This window comes from Gorilla gorilla, chromosome X, assembly GCF_029281585.2.
Source record: "Gorilla gorilla gorilla isolate KB3781 chromosome X, NHGRI_mGorGor1-v2.1_pri, whole genome shotgun sequence".
NCBI lineage: Eukaryota > Metazoa > Chordata > Mammalia > Primates > Hominidae > Gorilla > Gorilla gorilla.
The window spans coordinates 85528597-85549474 of NC_073247.2; the positions used below are offsets into that span (position 1 = coordinate 85528597).

General features: G+C 40.9%; 1 pseudogene; it reads left to right on the forward strand.

Moving 5' to 3' along the window:
• Window positions 1-3945: 3945 nt before the first annotated feature.
• Window positions 3946-5287, forward strand: LOC101128380 (selenide, water dikinase 1-like; annotated as a pseudogene).
• Window positions 5288-20878: the final 15591 nt, after the last annotated feature.

Consider the following 20878-nt stretch of genomic DNA (forward strand, 5'->3'; position numbering starts at 1 on the left):
GAGAAGGAAGAAAGCCATCTCGCTCCCCTACCAGGCCAGCAAGAAAACAATCTGCCTCCCAGTCACACTCCTGACACAGTGTTCCTGCTATTCAGATCAGACAGGTACCTCTTTTAATCTGCAGGAATGCTTATGTTTAATGTAGAGAGGGATGGTGGCTCTACTAGTGCAAGCCTGAACCTGCAAGGCACTCCTTTTTGGGGGATGCTATCACCCTGAAGTGCTCCAGGAAGGCTGTTTACATGTTCACCCATGCGAAGTTCCCATGGGAGAAGCTGCAGCTGTGTCTGCAGTGCTAAGTAAGGGGAAGAGAAAGTCCCCTTCTCCAAGACCCTTCACAAGTACCAGGGCTGCCAGACTATCGTGGTAGAGCCACATAACTTTCCACACTGAGCTCAGTCCTGCACTTGTGCCTCTGCTGATAGAAACTTCCCACAAGCAGAAAGTTCAGGGACTCAAGGCCTGCCTTCTGGATTATTTTGTCAAACAGGGTGCTCTCTTGATGGGGTTCACTCCCTGCTTTCTTCCAGGAGCAGGAGTCCCTGAGGGTCAGATTACAGTGAATGCTGCTGCTCCTCTGAGTCTAGCTGTTCAGTGGGGATTCCATACACCATGCTGGTGTTGGAGAATGTCTACAAGGGATCTAGTGATATGACCTCTCCCAGCCATCATACAAAGTCTCCCAGCAGCGGGTACCAGCATCAGCTCTGATGGGGGTGGCAGGGGAGTGATATAGACTCTGTGAGATTCCTGAGTGTTGACTTTCTCAACTGCAAGCTATAATAGTAATAAACTGGTCACATGGACAGACTCAGGACCTCCTACTTAGCCAGAGTGATGCAGGCAATGGTGATAGCTTAGAACATGCCCAAGTTTTCTCCTTGCTAGGTGCTGTGTTATTCTGCCTGCAGGTGCTGTAATGGACTATGTTGGTTGGCCTCCAGCCAGGAGGTGGCACTTGCAAAAGAGCACCAGCTGCTGTGGTAGCAGTGGGATTTGTACTTGCCTTTTATTACCCAGGGGAGGTACTCTGGTATCTCAGGCAATGAGCAGGGCCATAGACTTCTCAAAATTTTCTTTCCTTTGTATTAAGATACCAGGGTAGGTGGAGGGGCAAAGCTATGTGGGGGCTGGGTCAGACAAGTCAAACACTCTGGCTCTCCACATGTGAGTGCCAGCAGTGGCCCTAGTGGGTTTGGAGGATAGTTTTCTGGCCACCAGGGTAATGTTCCAGGGAAGACTACAGCTGTCTCTGCTGCACGGAAGAATCCATATGGGGAGTAGAGATTAGCAGGCAGCAGTAAGCCCCGCCTAGCTCCCATGCACTTAGCAAAGCAGGCCTCACACCAACACTATTCCGCTAGCAGCAGCTAGCTAGATTCTAGACAGTCTGCCTTCAAAACTCAAAACTGCCCTAGGCCATAAGCCTTCCCCAGGGAGACATAAACTGTAGCTATGTGGCTATATCTTTCCCAGTCTGCCCACAAAGCAGGGACAACCAGCTCCTGAACCCATGTCTACAGTTTACTTCCTACTTGCCCCCTCGGTTCTGGATTATATCATGAAGCTCAGTTGGGAGCTTCTCTCAACCTGTGAACACTACTTGAGTTAGCTGGCAGACTTCTGTGAGGTCCTGTGTGAGGTAGGATCAGGAATGGCTTCCCTCCATCTCTGCTGGAGAATGGAAATGCATGCAAGGCATGTCCTGTTTCTGCTACTTATAACATACTCCCCACCAGTCACTAAATAAGTTCCAGTGCTGGTAGAGTTAAGTTCATCCCCTGTGGCCTGAATTGCTGGGTTCCCAGTGGGAGTGTGTATCCTGGAGGCAGTTTATCCCCCTCTCACATTCTGGGACTTAGTTTTCTCCCTGGCTCACAGTGTAGGCTGCAGCCCAACACTTCTTTCAAAGGGTATGTGTTTTCTTTCACTTTTCCTTTTAAGTTTCTGTGTTGCTTCTTGGGAAAAAAAAATGTTCATAGTGTAAATCTCTACATACTGTTTTGTGTTTGCAAGTGGAAGAGTAATTTAAAAAACTATTGGCATTTTAAATTTTTATTTATTTATTTTTGGAGAACACTGTCTTGCTATGTTGTCCAGGCTGAATTGCAGCAGCTATTAATAGGCACAATCATAGCACACTATAGCCCCACACTATTAACCTCAAGCAATCCTCCCACCTCATCCTCCTCAGTAGCTGGGACCACAGACATGTGTCACCATTGCTGGCTTTATTGTCAATTTTAGCATTGTTTTATGTTTGTAGTTTCTTTGTTACTTTATTCCTCTCTTGCTGTCTTCCTTCATACTTTAATGATTTTTTTTGTAGTAGTATGTTTTTATTTCTTTCTCTTTATCTTTTATGTATCTACTAGAGCTTTTCTTTTTGTTGTTACCATCAGGCTTATATAAAACATCTTAAGGTTATAATAGTCTATTTTAAGCTGAAAGCAACCTAACTTAAACCACATATAAAAACTCTACAATAAAGGATTGAGGGCCTGATGGGTAGTTTTTGGGTCATGGGACACCAACCTCATAAATGATTAATGCTGTTATCATGGAAGTGTGTTCATTGTTGTGGGAATGGGATACTTATAAAATGACAAATTTGACCGATGGCTGAAGATGGCCGAATAGGAACAGCTCCAGTCTGCAGCTCCCACTGCCATTGATGCAGAAGTTGGGTGATTTCTGCATTTCCAACTGAGGTAACTGGTTCATCTCACTGGGCCTGATTGGACAGTGAGTGCAGCCCATGGAGGGTGAGCCGAAGCAGGGTGGGGCATCACCTTAACTGGGAAGTGCAAGGGGTCAGGGAATTTCCCTTTTCTAGCCAAGGGAAGCCATGACAGACTGTACCTGGAAAAATGGGACACTCCCACCCAAATACTGCATTTTTCCCAAAGTCTTAGCAACCGGCAGTCTAGGAGATTCTCCCCCGTGCCTGGCTCGGTGAGTCCCACACACACGGAGCCTTGCTCACTGCTAGTGCAGCAGTTTGAGATCGACCTGCAAGGCTGCAGCCTTGCTGGGGGAGGGGCACCTGCCATTGCTGAGGCTTTACTAGGTAAACAAAGTGTCCGGGAAGCTCAAACTGGGTGGAGCCCACCACAGCTCAGCAAGGCCTACAGCCTTTATAGAATCCACCTCTGTGGGCAGGGCGTAACTAAACAAAAGGCAGCAGACAACTTCTGCAAACTTAAACATCCCTGTCTGACAGCACTGAAGAGAGCAGTGGTTCTCCCAGTATGGCATTTGAGCTCTGAGAACAGACAGACTGCCTCCTCATGTGGGTCCCTGACTGCCGTGTAGCCTAACTGGGAGACACCTCCCAGTAGGGGCCAATAGACACATCATATAGGCGGCTTCCCTCTGCGACAAAGCTTCCGGAGGAAAAATCAGGGAGCAATATGTGGTGTTCTGCAATATCTGCTGTTCTGCAGCCTCTGCTGGTGATACCCAGGCAAACAGGGGCTGGATGGACCTCCAGCAAACTCCAACAGACCTGCAGCTGAGGGACCTGACTGTTAGAAGGAAAACTGGCAAACAGAAAGAAATAGCATCAATATCAACAAAAAGGACATCCACACAAAAACCCCATCTGTAGATAACCAACATCAAAGACCAAATGTAGCCCCACATGCCCAGCAGGCATGAGTGCCATGGCCTGGCTCCCACAGGGCTATGCCAAGCCAGGTGAGCCCCTGCAGCACCCAGGCATGGGCCTGGGCCGCCACTGCTACTGCCACCAGGCATGGCATTTTTATTCAGGCGACGCTTAAGGGAGTCCGGCCGCGCCCGGTGCATTGTGGGAGCGGCCCACAGCCCGTTTTTGGGAGGAGGCGGAGGGTGCAAAGCCAGCTGGTGGATCCATAAAGAACCCAGCCAACCCACAGAGGGAGGGGAGGGGCTGAGCTGTGAGGAGAGCAGGGCCCAAGAACCATGTCTAAGCGGGAGTCCTTTAACCTGGAAAGTTACGAATTGGACAAAAGCTTCTGGCTAACCAGATTCACTGAACTGAAGGGCACAGTTGCAAAGTGCCCCAAGATGTCTTGCAAAAATTGCTGGAATCTTTACAGGAGAACCACTTCCAAGAAGACGAGCAGTTTCTGGGAGCCGTTATGCCAAGGCTTCGCATTGGAATGGATACTTGTGCCATTCCTTTGAGGCACAGTGGGCTTTCCTTGGTTCAAACCACAGATTACATTTACCCGATCGTAGACGACCCTTACATGATGGGCAGGATAGCATGTGCAAATGTCCTCAGTGACCTCTATGCAATGGGGGTCACAGAATGTGACAATATGCCGATGCTCCTTGGAGTCAGTAATAAAATGACCGACAGGGAAAGGGATAAAGTGATGCCTCTGATTATCCAAAGTTTTAAAGACACAGCTGAGGAAGCAGGAATGTCTGTAATGGGCAGCCAAACAGTACTAAATCCCTGGATTGTCCTGGGAGGAGTCACTACCACTGTCTTCCAGCCCAATGAATTTATCATGCCAGACAATGCAGTGCCAGGGGACGTGCTGGTGTTGACAAAACCCCTGGGGACACAGGTGGCAGTGGCTGTGCACCAGTGGCTGGATATTCCTTAGAAATGGAATAAGATTAAACTAGTGGTCACCGAAGATGTAGAGCTGGCCAACCAGGAGGCGATGATGAACATGGTGAGGCTCAACAGGACAGCTGCAGGACTCATGCACACGTTCAATGCCCACATGGCCACTGACATCACGGGCTTCGGGATTTTGGGCCATGTGCAGAACCTAGCCAAGCAGCAGAGGAACGAGGTGTCATTTGTAATTCACAACCTCCTGGTGCTGGCCAAGATGGCTGCGGTGAGCAAGGCCTGCGGAAACATGTTCAGCCTCATGCATGGGACCTGCCCGGAGACCTCAGGCGGCCTTCTGATCTGTTTACCATGTCAGCAAGCATCTCGGTTCTGTGCAGAGATAAAGTCCCCCAAATACAGTGAAGGCCACCACGCATGGATTATGGGGATTGTAGAGAAGGGCAACCACACAGCCAGAATCATAGACAAACCCCAGATCATCAAGGTTGCACCACAAGTGGCCACTCAAAATGTGAATCCCACACCCGGGGCCACATCTTAATCTAGACAGAAATAGCTGTTTGGTTTTGTTTTTAAATAGATCTATTTCCCTTATCACTTCAACTAAAGACTATAAACAACAAAAATCTCATTGTGTCTACACATCGGGGTGACCTTAGGTCAGTTTGTAAGTGGATACAATTAATAAAATAAAATCCACTGCCTTTTTTTCCTGTTACATTAACTGAAGATGCACCTAATCTTGAGGCAGCTTCTGAGTTGAGAATTATATTGTTATCCAATGTTGTTGATTCGTTTTGAATCTTTAGACACTTATCTCTTGCCGCATAGGCTCTTTTTAAAGGTGCTTTCACATAGCACAGACATTACCAGTAGTCATGTCAAATCGCAGTTGGTGTCTTCATTTTATGTATATTTATCATATAAGTCTGATTTTTTTATTAAGCATCTTGAATGGTTTTCTGGAGAGACAGCATTGGTAAGTGGCACATGATGGTATCCCAGTCATAAGAGGGTTGCATGATTCCTTTGAGTGTTTGATTTGAAAAGCCTAGTCTTGTCTCTCAAGAGCATCTCGGATCCAGAACATTCTCCAGTAGTGCATTCAGTTCAACACAGCAAGTGCTTCACTGCATGGAAAACACTTTGAAGACAAAAAAAAACTTGTATCTTTTTTTGTAGCCTTCCTGATATTTACAGTAATACCATTAACTGTTTTATCGATAGCAAAACAGGATACTTTTTGCAATGTAATTAGATGTTCTATAGTGCTACAAGGAATTGCCTTCCAAATGGAGGTTCATGTATAATACTCATTTACAATTCAATATATAATTATGCAAATAATTTTTAAATATAATGAATAATAAAGACTGTTCTGTGGATGGTAGTGTTTAATACATTTTATATTTTGTATAGTGATTTCAGGCCTTTTATTTTCTTAAAATCGATAGCTATTTGGCCTAATTCTTAGCACTATTTTGTCCTTTGCACCAGTACTTTTTGTGCATGCTTTTTGTGATCTGCATTAAAAACCTGCATTGCCAACATTGCAGCTCGAACTTAAACTTGTTATTCAAATAAATATTTAATTTTTTAAATTGCTCTTGCATAAAAAAAAGACCAAAGGTAGATAAAACCACAAAGATGGTGAGAAACCAGAGCAGAAAAGCTGAAAATTCTAAAAACAAGAGTGCCTTTTCTCCTCCAAAGGATCGCAACTCCTCACCAGCAATGGAACAAAGCTGTATGGAGAATGACTTTGACGAGCTGACAAAAGTAGGCTTCAGAAGGTCAGTAATAACAAACTTTTCTGACCTAAAGGAGAATGTTCTAGCCCATTGGAAGGAAGCAAAAAACCTTGAAAAAAAGGTTAGACGAATGGCCAACTAGAATAAACAGTGTAGAGAAGACCTTAAATGACCTGATGGAGCTGAAAACCATGGCACGAGAACTTCGTGATGGATGCACAAGCTTCAATAGCCAATTCAATCAAGTAGAAGAAATGGTATCAGTGATTGAAGATCAAATTAATGAAATAAAACAAGAAGACAAGTTTAGAGAAAAAAGAGTAAAAAGAAACAGACAAAGCCTCCAAGAAATATGGGACTATGTGAAAAGACCAAACCTACGTTTGATTGGTGTACCTGAAAGTGACGGGGAGAATGGAACCAAGTTGGAAAACACTATTCAGGATTGTAAGCCAGAAGAACTTCCCCAACATAGCAAGGCAGGCCAACATTCAAATTCAGGAAAAACACAGAACATCACAAAGCTACTCCTCGAGAAGAGCAAACCCAAGACACATAATTGTCAGATTCACCAAGGTTGAAATGAAGGAAAAAATGTTAAGCAAAGCCAGAGAGAAAAGTCGGGTTACCCACAAAAGGAAACCCATCAGACTAACAGTGGATATCTCTACAGAAACCCTACAAGCCAGAAGAGAGTGGGGGCCAATATTCAACATTCTTAAAGAAAAGAATTTTCAACCAAGAATTTCATATCCAGCCACACTAACCTTCTTAAGGGAAGGAGAAATAAAATCCTTTACAGACAAGCAAATGCTGACAGATTTTGTCACCACCAGACGTGCCTTACAAGATCTCCTGAAGGAAGCACTAAACATGGAAAGGAACAACCGGTACCAGCCAATGCAAAAACATGCCAAATTGTAAAGACCATCAATACTATGAAGAAACTGCATCAATTAATGGGCAAAATAACCAGCTAACATCATAATGGCAAGATCAAATTCAAACATAACAATATTAACCTTAAATGTAAATGGGCTAAATGCCCCAATTAAAATACAGAGACTGGCAACTTGGATAAAAAGTCAAGACCCATCAGTGTGCTGTATTCAGGAGACCCATCTCACGTGCAGAGACACACATAGGCTCAAAATAAAGGGATGGAGGAAGATCTACCAAGCAAATGGGAAGCAACAAAAAGTAGGGGTTGCAATCCTACTCTCTGATGAAAACGGAATATTAAACCAACAAAGATGAAAAGAGACAAGGCCATTACATAATGGTAAAGGGATCAAGTCAACAAGAAGAGCTAACTATCCTAAATATATATGCACCCAACACAGGAGCACCCAGATTCATAAAGCAAGTCCTTAGAGACCTACAAAGAGACTTAGACTCCCACACAATAATAATGGGAGACTTTAACACCCCACTGTCAATATTAGACAGATCAATGAGACAGAAGGTTAACAAGGATATCCAAAACCTGAACTCAGCTCTGCACCAGGCACACCTAATAGACATCTACAAAATTCTCCACCAAAACTCAACAGAATATGCATTCTTCTTAGCACCACATCGCACTTATTCTAAAATTGACCACATAATTGGAAGTAAAGCACTCCTCAGCAAATGTAAAAGAAAAGAAATCACCACAAACAGTCTCTCAGACCACAATGCAATCAAATTAGAACTCAGGATTTAAAAACTCACTCAAAACCACACAACTACGTAGAAACTGAACAATCTGCTCCTGAATGAATGCTAGGTACATAATGAAATGAAGACAGAAATAAAGATGTTCTTTGAAACCAATGAGAACAAAGACACAACATACCAGAATCTCTGAGACACATTTAAAGCAGTGTGTAGAGGGAAATTTATAGCACTAAATGCCCACAAGAGAAAGCAGGAAAGATCTAAAATCAACACCCTAACATCACAATTAAAGGAACAAGACAAGCAAGAGCAAACAAATTCAAAGCTAGCAGAAGGCAATAAATAAGAACAGAGCAGAACCAAAGGAGATTTAAAAAAAAAAAACCTTCAAAAGAGAAGAATCAAATAGACACAATAAGAAATGATAAAGGGGATATCACCACTGATCCCACAGAAATACAAACTACCATCAGAGAATACTGTAAACAGCTCTATGCAAATAAACTAGAAAACCTAGAAGAAATGGATAAATTCCTGGCCACATACAACCTCCCAAGACTAAACCAGAAAGAAGTTGAATTTCTGAATAGACCAATAACAGGTTCTAAAACTGAGGCAATAATTAATAGCCTACCAACCAAAAAAGTCCAGGACCAGATAGATTCACAGCCAAATTCTACCAGAGGTAAAAAGAGGAGCTGCTACCATTCTTTCTGAAACTATTCCGATAAATAGAAAAAGAGGGAATCCTCCCTAACTCATTTTATGAGGCCAGCATCATCCTAATAGCAAAGCCTGGCACTGACAAAACAAAAACAGAGAATTTTAGGCCAATATCCATGATGAACATCAATGCAGAAATCCTCAATAAAATACTGGCAAACCGAATCCAGCAGCACATCAAAAAGCTTATCCTCCACAATCAAGATGGCTTCATCCCTGGGATGCAAGGCTGGTTCAACATATGCAAATCAATAAACATAATCCATCACATAAACAGAACCAATGACAAAATCCACGTTTATCTCAATAGATGCAGATAAGGGCTTTGACAAAATTCAACGGCCTTTCATGCTAAAAAAACTCAATAAACTAGGTTTTGATGGAACATAGCTCAAAATAATAAGAGCTACTTATGACAAACCCACAGGCAATACCATACTGAATGGGCAAAAACTGGAAGCATTCCCTCTGAAACCCAGCACAAGACCAGGATGCCCTCTCTCATCACTCCTATTCAACATAGTGTTGAAAGTTCTGGCTAGGGCAATCAGGCAAGAGAAAGAAATAAAGGGTATTGAATTAGGAAAAGAAGAAGTCAAATTGTCTCTGTTTGCAGATGACATGATTATATATTTAGAAAACCCCATCATCTAGCCCAAAATCTCCTTAAGCTGATAAGCAACTTCAGCAGAGTCTCAGAATACAAAATCAATGTGCAAAAATCACAAGCATTCCTATACACAATTAATAGACAGAGAGCCAAATTCACCACTAACAGAGAGCTAAATCATGAGTGAACTCCCTTTCACAATTGCTACAAAGAGAATTAAATACCTAGGAATCCAACTTTCAAGGGATGTGAAGGACCTCTTCAAGGAGAACTATAAAACACTGCTCAACGAAATAAAAGAGGACACAAACAAATGGAAGAATATTCCGTGCTCATGCGTAGGAAGAATCAATATCGTGAAAATGGCCATACTGCCCAAGGTAATTTACAGATTCAATGCCATCCCCATCAAGCTACCAATGACTTTCTTCACAGAATTGGAAAAAACTACTTTAAAGTTCATATGGAACCAAAAAAGAGTCCACATTACCAAGACAATCCGAAGCAAAAAGAACAAAACTGGAGGCATCATGCTACCTGACTTCAAACTATACTATAAGGCTACAGTAACCAAAACAGCATGGTAATGGTACCAAAACAGACATATAGAACAATGGAACAGAACAGAGGCCTCAGAAATAACACCACACATCTACAACCATCTGATCTTTGATGAAACTGACAAAAACGAGAAATGGGGAAAGGATTCCCCATTTAATAAATGGGGCTGGGAAAACTGGCTAGCCATATGTAGAAAGCTGAAAGTAGATCCCTTCCTTACACCATATGCAAAAATTAACTCAAGATGGATTAAAGACTTAAATGTTAGACCTAACACCATAAAAACCCTAGAAGAAAACCTAGGCAATACCATTCAGGACATAGGCATGGGCAAAGACTTCATGAGTAAAACACCAAAAGCAAAGGCAATAAAAGCCAAAATTGACAAATGGGATCTAATTAAACTAAAGAGCTTCTGCACAGCAAAAGAAACTACCATCAGAGTGAACAGACAACCTACAGAATGGGAGAAAATCTTTGCAATCTACCCATCTGACAAAAGACTAATAACCAGAATCTACAAAGAACTTAAACAAATTTACAAGAAAAAAACAACCCCATCAAAAATTAGGCAAAGGATATGAACAGACACTTCTCAAAAGAAGACATTTATGCAGCCAACGGACATGAAAAAAGCTCATCGTCACTGGTCATCAGAGAAATGCAAATCAAAACCACAATAAGATACCATCTCACGCCAGTTAGAATGGTGATCATTAAAAAGCCAGGAAACAACAGATGCTGGAGAGGATGCTGAGAAATAGGAATGCTTTTATACTGTTGGTGGGAATGTAAATTAGTTCAACTATTGTGGAAGACAGTGTGGTGATTCCTTAAGGATCTAGAACTAGAAATACCATTTGACCCAGCAATCCCATTACTGGGCATATACCCAAAGGATTATAAATCATGCTACTATAAGGTCACATGCACATGTATATTTATTGCAGCACTATTCACAATAGCAAACAGTTGGAACCAACCCAAATTCCATCAATGATAGACTGGATTAAGAAAACCTGGCACATATACACCATGGAATACTGTGCAGCTATAAAAAGGATGAGTTCATGTCATTTGCAGGGACATGAATGAAGCTGGAAACCATCATTCTAAGCAAACTATCACAAGGACAGAAAACCAAACACCACATGTTCTCACTCATAGGTGGGAGTTGAACAATGAGAACATGTGGACACAGGGTGGGGACCATCACACACCAGAGCCTGTTAGTGGGTGGGAGGCTGGGGGAGGGCTAGCATTAGGAGAAATACCTAATGTAAATGACACGTTGATGGGTGCAGCAAACCAACATGGCACATGTATACCTCTGTAACAAACCTGCATGTTGTGCACATGTACCCTAGAACTTAAAGTATAATAATAATAAAAAATATATATATTTGTTCTTTTCATTTCTGAAGGACAGCTTTTCCTGTCATAGTGTCTTGATTGGCAGGTTTTTTTTCATGACTTAAATATATTATTCCACTCTCTTGGCCTGCAAGTTTTCTGCTAAGAATTCACGGATAACCTTATGAAGATTCCCTTGCATGAGATTAGTCTGTTTTTTCTTGCTGCTTTCAAAATTATGTCTTTGTCTTTGACTTTTGACAATTTGATTATAATGTGTCTATATATAATCTTCTTTGGGTTTATTTTGCTTGAAAGTCTTTAAGCTTCATGAGTCTGGATATTTATATCTTTCCTAAGATTTGAGAATTTTCTACCTTTATTTGTTTACGTAAGCTTTCTTGCTATTTCTCTCTCTCCCTCCCTCCTCCCCCACCTTCTTAGAATCTGATAATGCATATTTTTATTCACTTGATGGTGTCCCTTAGGTCTCATAGGGACATTCACTCTTTTTTATTCTTTTTTTAATTTTTTGTTCCTTTAACTGACTAATTTCTTGAACTACTGACCTCAGGTGATCTACCTGCCTCAGCCTTTCAAAATGCTGAGACAACAGGCATAAGCCTCCACACCTGGCTAACTGGCTTATTTCAAATGACCCGTCTTTGAGTTCACTGCTTGAGTCTGCTGTTGAAGCTTTATTCTGTTTGTGTCTTCTGTTGAAGCTCTCTATTGAATTTTTTCCTTCTTTCCTTGTATTCTTCAGCTTCAGGACTTCTTTTTAGTTCTTTTTTAAGGTTTCTATTTCTTTATTAAACTTCTCTTTTTTCATGCATTGTTTTCCTGGTTTTGTGTAGTTGTTTATCTGTCATCTTACATCTCATTGAGCTTCTTTAAATGACGATTTTGAATTCTTTGCCAGGTATTTCATATATCTACATTTCCTTGGGGTTGATTACTGGAGCTTTATTAGTCTCCTGTGGTGGTGTCATGTGTGCCTGATTTTTTTTTATAATCCATGTAGCCTCATATTGATGTCTATACATTTGAATGCACAAACATCTCTTCCAGTCTTTACTGACTGGCTTTGGCAGGTAAAGACCTTTTCCTGTTGGATCCCCAAGTTTATGGAATTGCCTTCTAGATTGCAGTAAAACAGTCTTGGAGCTGGGTCACATGGCTGTTGCTGGGTGCCCAGCAGGTCTGCAGTTGGTGTGTCTGTTAACAGAGTCTCAGACTAATGTAGATTCTGTCTAGCTCCTATGGACTGAACTACCTTCAGGACCTTCATCAATAGAGCTAGCCCTGGTTAAAGTGTCCACTTCAGTGTCTTTAGACAGTGGACTTGTTACCAGGTGGTATAAATGAGTGTGGTTTCCACTGAATCATTGGGAGAGCTCTTATCAATTTACTGGCCAGGTCTCTGGGCAGGAAGGACAGGCCACATATCATGGCTGAGAGGAGCTGAAACCAAGTTATAGGGCTACTTCAGGGTCCACAGCTGAGAATGAGGTCTGCAAACCTGACTCCAGGGGCATGGACAGGTATGCATCCTCCTGGGTGGGAAGGCAGGACTACTCCTAATTTTATCTGAGTGAACCTGGATCTTTGTCTCAGGGCTGCTTCAGAATCTGCAGTCAGACCAAAATTAGTAGGCCTACCACCCAGGAAATGGATGGGCATGTTACCCAACAAATCCTTGAGTGGGAAGGAATACTCCTGGACCATGGTTGGGAAGGGGTAGAACTGAGTTACAGTGCTGCCTCATGATCCACAGTCAGACTGAGCTTGGCAAACCTGCCTCCAGTAGCACAAATGGATGTGTCTACTGGTGGATACCTGGAAAGGCAGAAATATGCTCAGACCACAGTTAGGAAGAGCTGGAACTGAGTTACAGGACTGTTTCAGAATCTGCTATGGGACTGAATTTAGCAGACCTGCTTCTAAGGGTGTGGATGGGCATGTATCACAGCATATTCATGTGTGGGCAGAACTGTTGCCCAATCACATCTGAGAGGGGATGGAGGCAGGTCATGGATCCTTTCAGGGTCCATATCCAGGACCAAGGTTAGCAGGCCTATTACCTAAAACATGGTGTAGGCATGACTCCTCTTGGGTTTCTTGGCATATGGATTGGGTGGCAGAACCAAGACTAAACAGGACTGTAGCTGAGTCCACAGGGGGCAACAATGTTTCTAGGTCTGTAGCCAGGACTGTGTTAGGCAAGCCTTCCACCTGGGCACAGGCCTGCCTTCTCACAATGGTCCTCCTTGGCCTTGTGCTCCACCAAGATTTTGCAACTTCCTGCCTGGATCCCAAAGCTTCCACAAAGGCACTTTTGTTTGTGGAGAGTTCCCAAATTATTGTTGTTGTGGAAGGATATAAGGGGGGATACCTGTTATTCTGCCGTCTTGTTCTCACATAGCTTCTTAACATACCAAACTCTGTTAAGCATGCTTACTACTTCTCTATGAAAGTCACCAGTTAAAATTCTGGAAAGGACAGGGCTTTGAAGAATAAAGCCTCAGGACAGTACTATGGAACATAATCACAACACTCTTTACACCTTTGTAATAATTTCTTAATCAGAACACTTAACATAGAGAACTCTAAATAGTTACATGCTCACTTAATTGTATTATTATCCAATCCATATATCTCTGTGTTGTCTACAAGGATATAATTAAAGACCATGTCAAATACTTCCTTGAGATTAAAATGTGATATAACCCACATTGGTGATCTGTCTAGCTTGTAAACATCTCAGAACAGAAAATGCAGTTAGTCTGATGTTAATGGATTATTTTTTTAATTTTTACTGCATGTTGGGGCCTAGTAAGTAGCTCTTTCACTTTTAAGTGCTGACGGCCAACTTTTTAAATAAGCTATTCTAAGATTTTGGGGGGACACTGGCATAAAGTTTACTGTTATTTGGTTGAAACATTTCATTCTGGTGTGTTATACAAATATAGTCAACTCTCAGCATTCATGGTAGTTATGCTCTATAAAGCCACTGCAAACATTGATTTAGCAAATACTGAACCATTTCTTCTAGAGGAGGTACAGGGTTAAGTTCTTGTGAGCCTCTGGTCACAAAACGTTTTTCAACCAGTCAATATATAACCTTGTTTTATGTGTGTTTCTGTTTAAAGCCACCTTATTTGAATATATTGTTGTTTCATTAACTTTGAGATTAGGGGCAAAACCACTATAATTCATGCCTGAACCAAGCTTATCTAACACGTGTATTTTATTTTCATGGCCTATCCCATTCTTGCCCTTAGGACCCCTAGACAACACTTCAGCACTATGCTTGCCAGCAATTTAAAATAGTAAAACCACCAACAAAAGAAACAAAAATGTGAAAGACATGATAGGAAATAGACAATACAAAAGACATTTGTTTATAGTATGAGAGATGAAACAAAAAGACAGAGTATCACTTTGTTCAACCTCAGCTGGAAATGTGCACTTCAGATGACTCACAATTTTTACCACTCTGAGCATGTTTACAAATAACTGAAAAAGTGATGCAAGTATTAATTTGGGGATTACAACTAAATTTTAGAAAGGAAGTGAATTTTCAAATACAGAAAATGTAAATATTATGGATCAGCTATGTAATAATCTTCTCAAATAGCTTCAATATACCTACCTTGAAGCTGAGGGTGATAGCACTGGAGAGTTGGGCATGATGAGACTTCAATGATGTAATCTTTTATAAGATTTTTAAAGAAATGAAATAAATATCAACAATAACAGAAGAAAATTGAAGATTATAGTAAGCAACTGAGACAACTAAAGTATTCTAGAACCAACTGTTGAATCTCCCCAGGTTATCTGGTGCTATTAAATTGCATAATCTAGTATCATAAGAACGTTGTACTCAAGGTCCATTTTCCAAAGGTTATTAAAGTACTTCTTGATGTGGGGAAAGGGCAATGACCAGGTTATAGGGTAGAGCTGGTTTACTAAGCTTTGTTCCAACTTGACTTGCCCTCCTTAACACTATCACTTATAGTGTTAACACTAACACATAAATCGTTCTTCTTTGACTGCCAGAAGTTCCATCTAGTCCCTATTTCCATTTTGACTTTCTCTTGTGTCTTTAATCATTCCATAGGTGCCCATAGTGGGAGAAGGTGAGACCAGCCACAGTAATAGTGACACTGATAATGTGAAGGTCACCATTTGCAGCATAAAGAAATGTTTCTCTGTGTTCATGCGTGTGACCTTAAATTTACTTAAGAAAGCCAGGGGACATCCAAAAAGAAGGAAAACAGTACAAAAGGAATTTGAGTTACCTGTTTGTTACCTGTGCTTGAAATGTTACCCTTGGTATCAGATGGAAAGAAACATAGGAAGGCAATGATAACTGTCATAGTGATAACTGCCATCACTATAGACTGGTTGTGATATTCTGTGGCTGCTTTGTGGGGTTTTTTTGTTTTGATATTTTATTTTATTCCAATCTTTTCACAGAGATATTTTTGAGTGTTGTCTTGTTTAGGATTTTGTTATTGCTGCTCTTGTCATTCTGTGCATTTTTTGTTGAAAATTTCAGAGTTTATAGGGTGAGAGAGCTGTTTTATTTCTGATAAAGCAGCTTCTAAGTGAAAACAATATTCTGTAAAAGTCAGAAGTTTTACATTCTACTCAACAACCTACTGTTAGTTTGTGTATTAGGGTTCTCCAGAGGGACAGAACTAATAGAATAGATGTATATATGAAGGGGAGTTTATTGAGGAGTATTGACTTGCATGATGGTAAGGTGAAGTCCCACAATAGGCTGTCTGCAAGCTGAGGAGCAAGGAAGCCAGTCCAAGTCTCAAAACCTCAAAAGTAGGGAATCCAACAAATGCGGCCTTCAGTCTGTGGCCAAAAGCCTGAAAGCCCTTGGCAAACCTCTGGTGTAAATCCAAGAGTCCAAAAGCTGAAGAACTTGGAGTCTAATGTTCAAGGCAGGAAGCATCCAGCAGGGAAGAAAGATGAAGGCCAGAAGACTGAGCAAGTTGGCTTCTTCCACCTTCTTCTGCCTGCTTTATTCTAGCCAGGCTGGCAGTTTATTGTATGGTGCCCACCCAAATTGAGGGTGGGTCTGCCCATCCCAGTCCACTAACTCAGATGTTAATCTCCTTTGGCAACACACTCACAGACACACCCAGGAACAATATGTGCATCCTTCAATCCAATCAAGTTGACACTTAATATTAACCATCACTGTTTGCCAAGTATTGGGGAGCCATCTAAGTTTTTAGTATTATTCCTTTAGAAATGGAAAAATGCCCTGTTTTCTGCATGGCTAAATGTTATAATTTCACTCAAAGTTCACTTTTGTTTAGGAAGTTTGGTGGCTTGTTTACAGTTAAAAAAACAACAACAACAAAAACAGTAGTTTCACTGAAAGTTTTTCCCCCCAATTCCTGGTCTTTTCTATCACACATGTTCCCTTTATCATTAAAATCAGAATTCTAAATTTCACAACTCTCTCCACCTCTTCTAATTGGGACACATCCCTTTATAAAGCTAATATCAGAATCCTCAATTGGCCTCATCCTTTCCAGCATAAATAGCCATATTTTATATATGTATGTACATGATTATACTACTTGCAGTGTCTCTTTAAATTGTTAATGTCAGCTTATTCTCAATCAATTACAATGGATATACATTTGTGTCCTAGGTATATGCTCATGAATCTAAACTCACAAACAGGCCAAAGTTTTGGAACATCTGCATAAAGTATCCTGTTTCTTATTTGTATTATTACTAAAGTCATATGTTTTATCTTTATAGCCTAACTGTCCCCTTGGGTGTTTGAAGTCCTAGGTGATATGCCCATTTGTGATATGCTCTCCAGAAATAGAAGGGTTAAGATTACTGTAAGCTTCAGAGATATAGTGGGTTTGTTCTTTGGAATTTGGGGAAATAGAAAACTCTTATATTTCATTAAAAGGTACTCAGAAATATTTTCTGCTGGTTGGTTGATGATTCTTAGAGCTTAATGGTATTCCTTCCTGTTCCCTCCTCCTCCTTCATCAAGTTCTAGAGAAGAATACGTCTCCTTTCTCTAAACTTTCTAGACTCCTGAACTTTTATCTACCAAGCCCTAGCATGCCACATTAATAGAGAAATCAGTACCTGAGTGGCAATCGTGCATAGCCATTGTCGATAAAAAGAGTCAAACTCTGTAAAATATTTGAAGAGATTTATTCTGAGCCAAATATGAGTGACCATGGCCCATGACACAGCCCTCAGGAGGTCCTGAGAACATGTGCCCAAGGTGGTTGGGGTACAACTTGATTTTATACATTTTAAGAAGGCATGAGACATCAGTCAAATACATTTAAGAAATATATTGGTTTGGTCCAGAAAGGTGGGACAATTCAAAGCCATGGTGGGGATTCCAGGCTACAGATAAATTTAAACATTTTCTGATTGACAATTGGTTGAGTTTATCTAAGGACCTGGGATTATAGAAAGGAAATGTTCAGGTTAAGATAAAAGATTGTGGAGACCAAGGTTCTTTTGAAGTCTGGTAGTGGCTGCCCTTAGAGACAATAGATGACAAATGTTTCCTATTCAGATCTTTAAAAGGTGCTAGACTTTTAGTTAATCTCGTTAGGATTGGGAAGGCCTAGAAGAATAAGATCTAGCTATGTTAATAGAGATTATTTACAGATGCAAATTTTTCCCCACAAAGAACAGCTTTGCAGGGCCATTTCAAGTTATGGCAAAGAAGCATGTTTTGGGGTAAAATATATTAATTTTCTTCCTTGTCTTGTAATGTTATGCCAGAGTCAGATTGGAAAGTAAGTCACGATATATATAAGGTTAAATAAAACCCATCCAATGAGAATTTATGATTTGTAGGGCATGACTCCCCAGACCCCTTAGACAGGAATTTGGACAAGATGAAAAAATCAGAATTTAGTCCTCACCATGTATCTTTCTCAAAAATAATAGATTGATGGGAACAGATATTTGGGGACCAAAGAAGCCAAAGTGGTTCCCATCCCTTCCTCTCTGTAACTTAACCTCTGTGACTTGGCAAGCCTTCATGTTCAAGGCTATAAAGCGGTAAGGGCAAGAGAGAAAAAATAATAGTTGAGTACCTTTTATAGGACATCTCTGTTGTAGATAGCTTTTAAATATTAGGGTAAAGAACATTGCTCTCACTCTTCCTCTGACCACCCCCCCAACCCTTTTACTTTCCAGTTTCCACCATTTTGTGTAGCCCCTCCTAGACTTCTCAGTTAATTATGGAGAATAGAACAAGGAAGCCACTTTCACTCTGCATTTCATGAAAAAGATATTTCTGCAGCCTGATTCTCATTTACAAAGTAGCACCTACAACTATACATTTTTTTATTCCATTAGGCATTTATTTTCAAAATTTAAACCAGTACTGAGAGGCATTAAACATGTAAATTATTTCTCTCCATTTAAGAAATGATTTGGCAATGCATCTAAAGAACCATGAAAACATTTATACCACTTGACATAATAATCAAAGTTCTAAGGAAAGAAAAGGCTAGAATGCAAAGGTGTTCATTATAGATCTATGGAAAAATCGAAAGCAGCCTAACAGTTAAACAATCAAAGATGATACATGCTTTATCTCATTTCCACAAATACCCTTTATCCCATCTGCAAATTAGACTCACAGGAGCAAACTCATTCTGTCTCATCTATCAGTGTCCAGTACTATATAAAAACACAATTCCTTTATAAGGCTTTTAACTCCAGATATTTATCAGAGGGCACATCCAAGTCATGAAGGGTCAAGCTCTGCCAATCTCCATGAAGCTCTATACTCTTGAGTGTTAGCCAGGGAACAGTTGACTAGCCACTGCAGGTTAGAAGTTTTTCTGAGGTATTCAAAGCCCAAATCACTCACAGAAAAAGAATCTGATTTCAGTCTCTCCTTCCTCTTTCATATATATCCCCCCACTAAGAAGTACTAAGTAGAGTGGAGTTTGAGAAACTGAACACTCCTTACTCTAGCCCTTGAGGAGTTTATAACTACAAAATTTGTGGCAAACATAAGCTCAGTCTGAGTCCACAATATGACATTCATAAAATTCTAACTTTGTGATTCTTCTTCAATAAACTCATTTGTGATTTTTAATATCGTATTTCTCTGGCTTTGGTCAGAACTTTAGCAGAGTGCAGAAGTACAATATAATTTTCTAAATATATTTTAAGATATTGAATAAAAGCCAGGCATGGTGGCTCACACCTGTAAACCCAGCATTTTGGGAGGCCGAGGCAGGTGGATCACTTCAGGTCAGGAGTTCAAGACCAGCCTGGCCAACATGATGAAACCCCATTTCTACCAAAAATTAGCCAGGTGTGGTGGTGGGTGCCTGTAATCCCAGCTACTCAGGAGGCTGAGGCTTAAGAATCGCTTGAACCTGTGAAGCAGAGGTTGCAGTGAGCCAAGATCGTGCCACTGCACTCCAGCCTGGGTGACACAGTGAGATTCTGTCTCAAAAAAAAAAAAAAAAAGATATTGAATGAAAAGTTATTCAACCTTGTTATTAAAGTCACATGTTACAGTCTTATAGCCTGACCATCCCCCTGGGTGTTGCTAAACATGAAGGCTCCTCCCTTCAGGACTTCACAAACACAATCTTATTGAAATAACTGAAAGCTTCTGCTTTTGATATGAGCAGCAGAGGATCCTGGAGATTGATGGTTGTAAGAGCTTATGTAAGTTTCACACAGCATTGGGTTAGGTATCAGACTTGGATTTGAAACTATATTTTGTCACTTATTATCTGGATGGTCTTAGGCACATTGACTTTTTTCATTTTTTAATTGTTTTTATATTTGCTGGTTTATTATAAAGGATACTACAAAGGATATAGATGAAGAGATGTGTAGGATGAGGTATAGGGAAAGAGGTACAGAGCTTCCATGCCCTCCCTGGGTGTGCCACTCTCCAGGAACCTCCATATGTTCAGCTATCCAGAAGCTCTTTGAACCATGTCCTCTTGGGTTTTTACGTAGGCTTCATTACAGAGGCATGGTTGATTAAACCATTGGCCATTGGTAATCAACTTGACCTTCAGCCTCTCTTCCCTCTCCAGAGTTTGGGGGATGGGGTTGAAAGCCCAACCCTCTAATCATGCCTTTGTCTTTCTGGTGACCAGCCCTACCCTGAAGGTGTCAGTCAACATTACCATATAAAAAGACAGCACTTTGGCGATTCCAAGGGTTTTAGGAGTTATATGCCAGGAAACTGGGATGAAGACCAAATATATATTTTAAAATATCACAGTCCACCCCTGGTCTTTAAACCTGGATCCTTTACATCAAAAGGGCATGCAACTCAAAAGATATTGAATCCCATTCAGTCATTAATAATTGGTCCAATCCATCATCTTGCATTAATGTGTCCCAGAGTGAGGCCACTCAGGTTTACAGGCTTCCTTTTAATCTTGTCAGGTTCCAAAAGCAGTTGTTGTCTCAGCAAACATATAACTTCACACTTTCAGGCATCTGGAATAATTGGGCTAAGAGGCAGTGTCATCTCTTGCTGTCTCTTTTGAAGTATTTATGTAATGTTTAATTTCTCTCAATTTTTAACCCATTTATTTACTCAAACTCACTTTTGGAAGGGATGTTAGAAACACC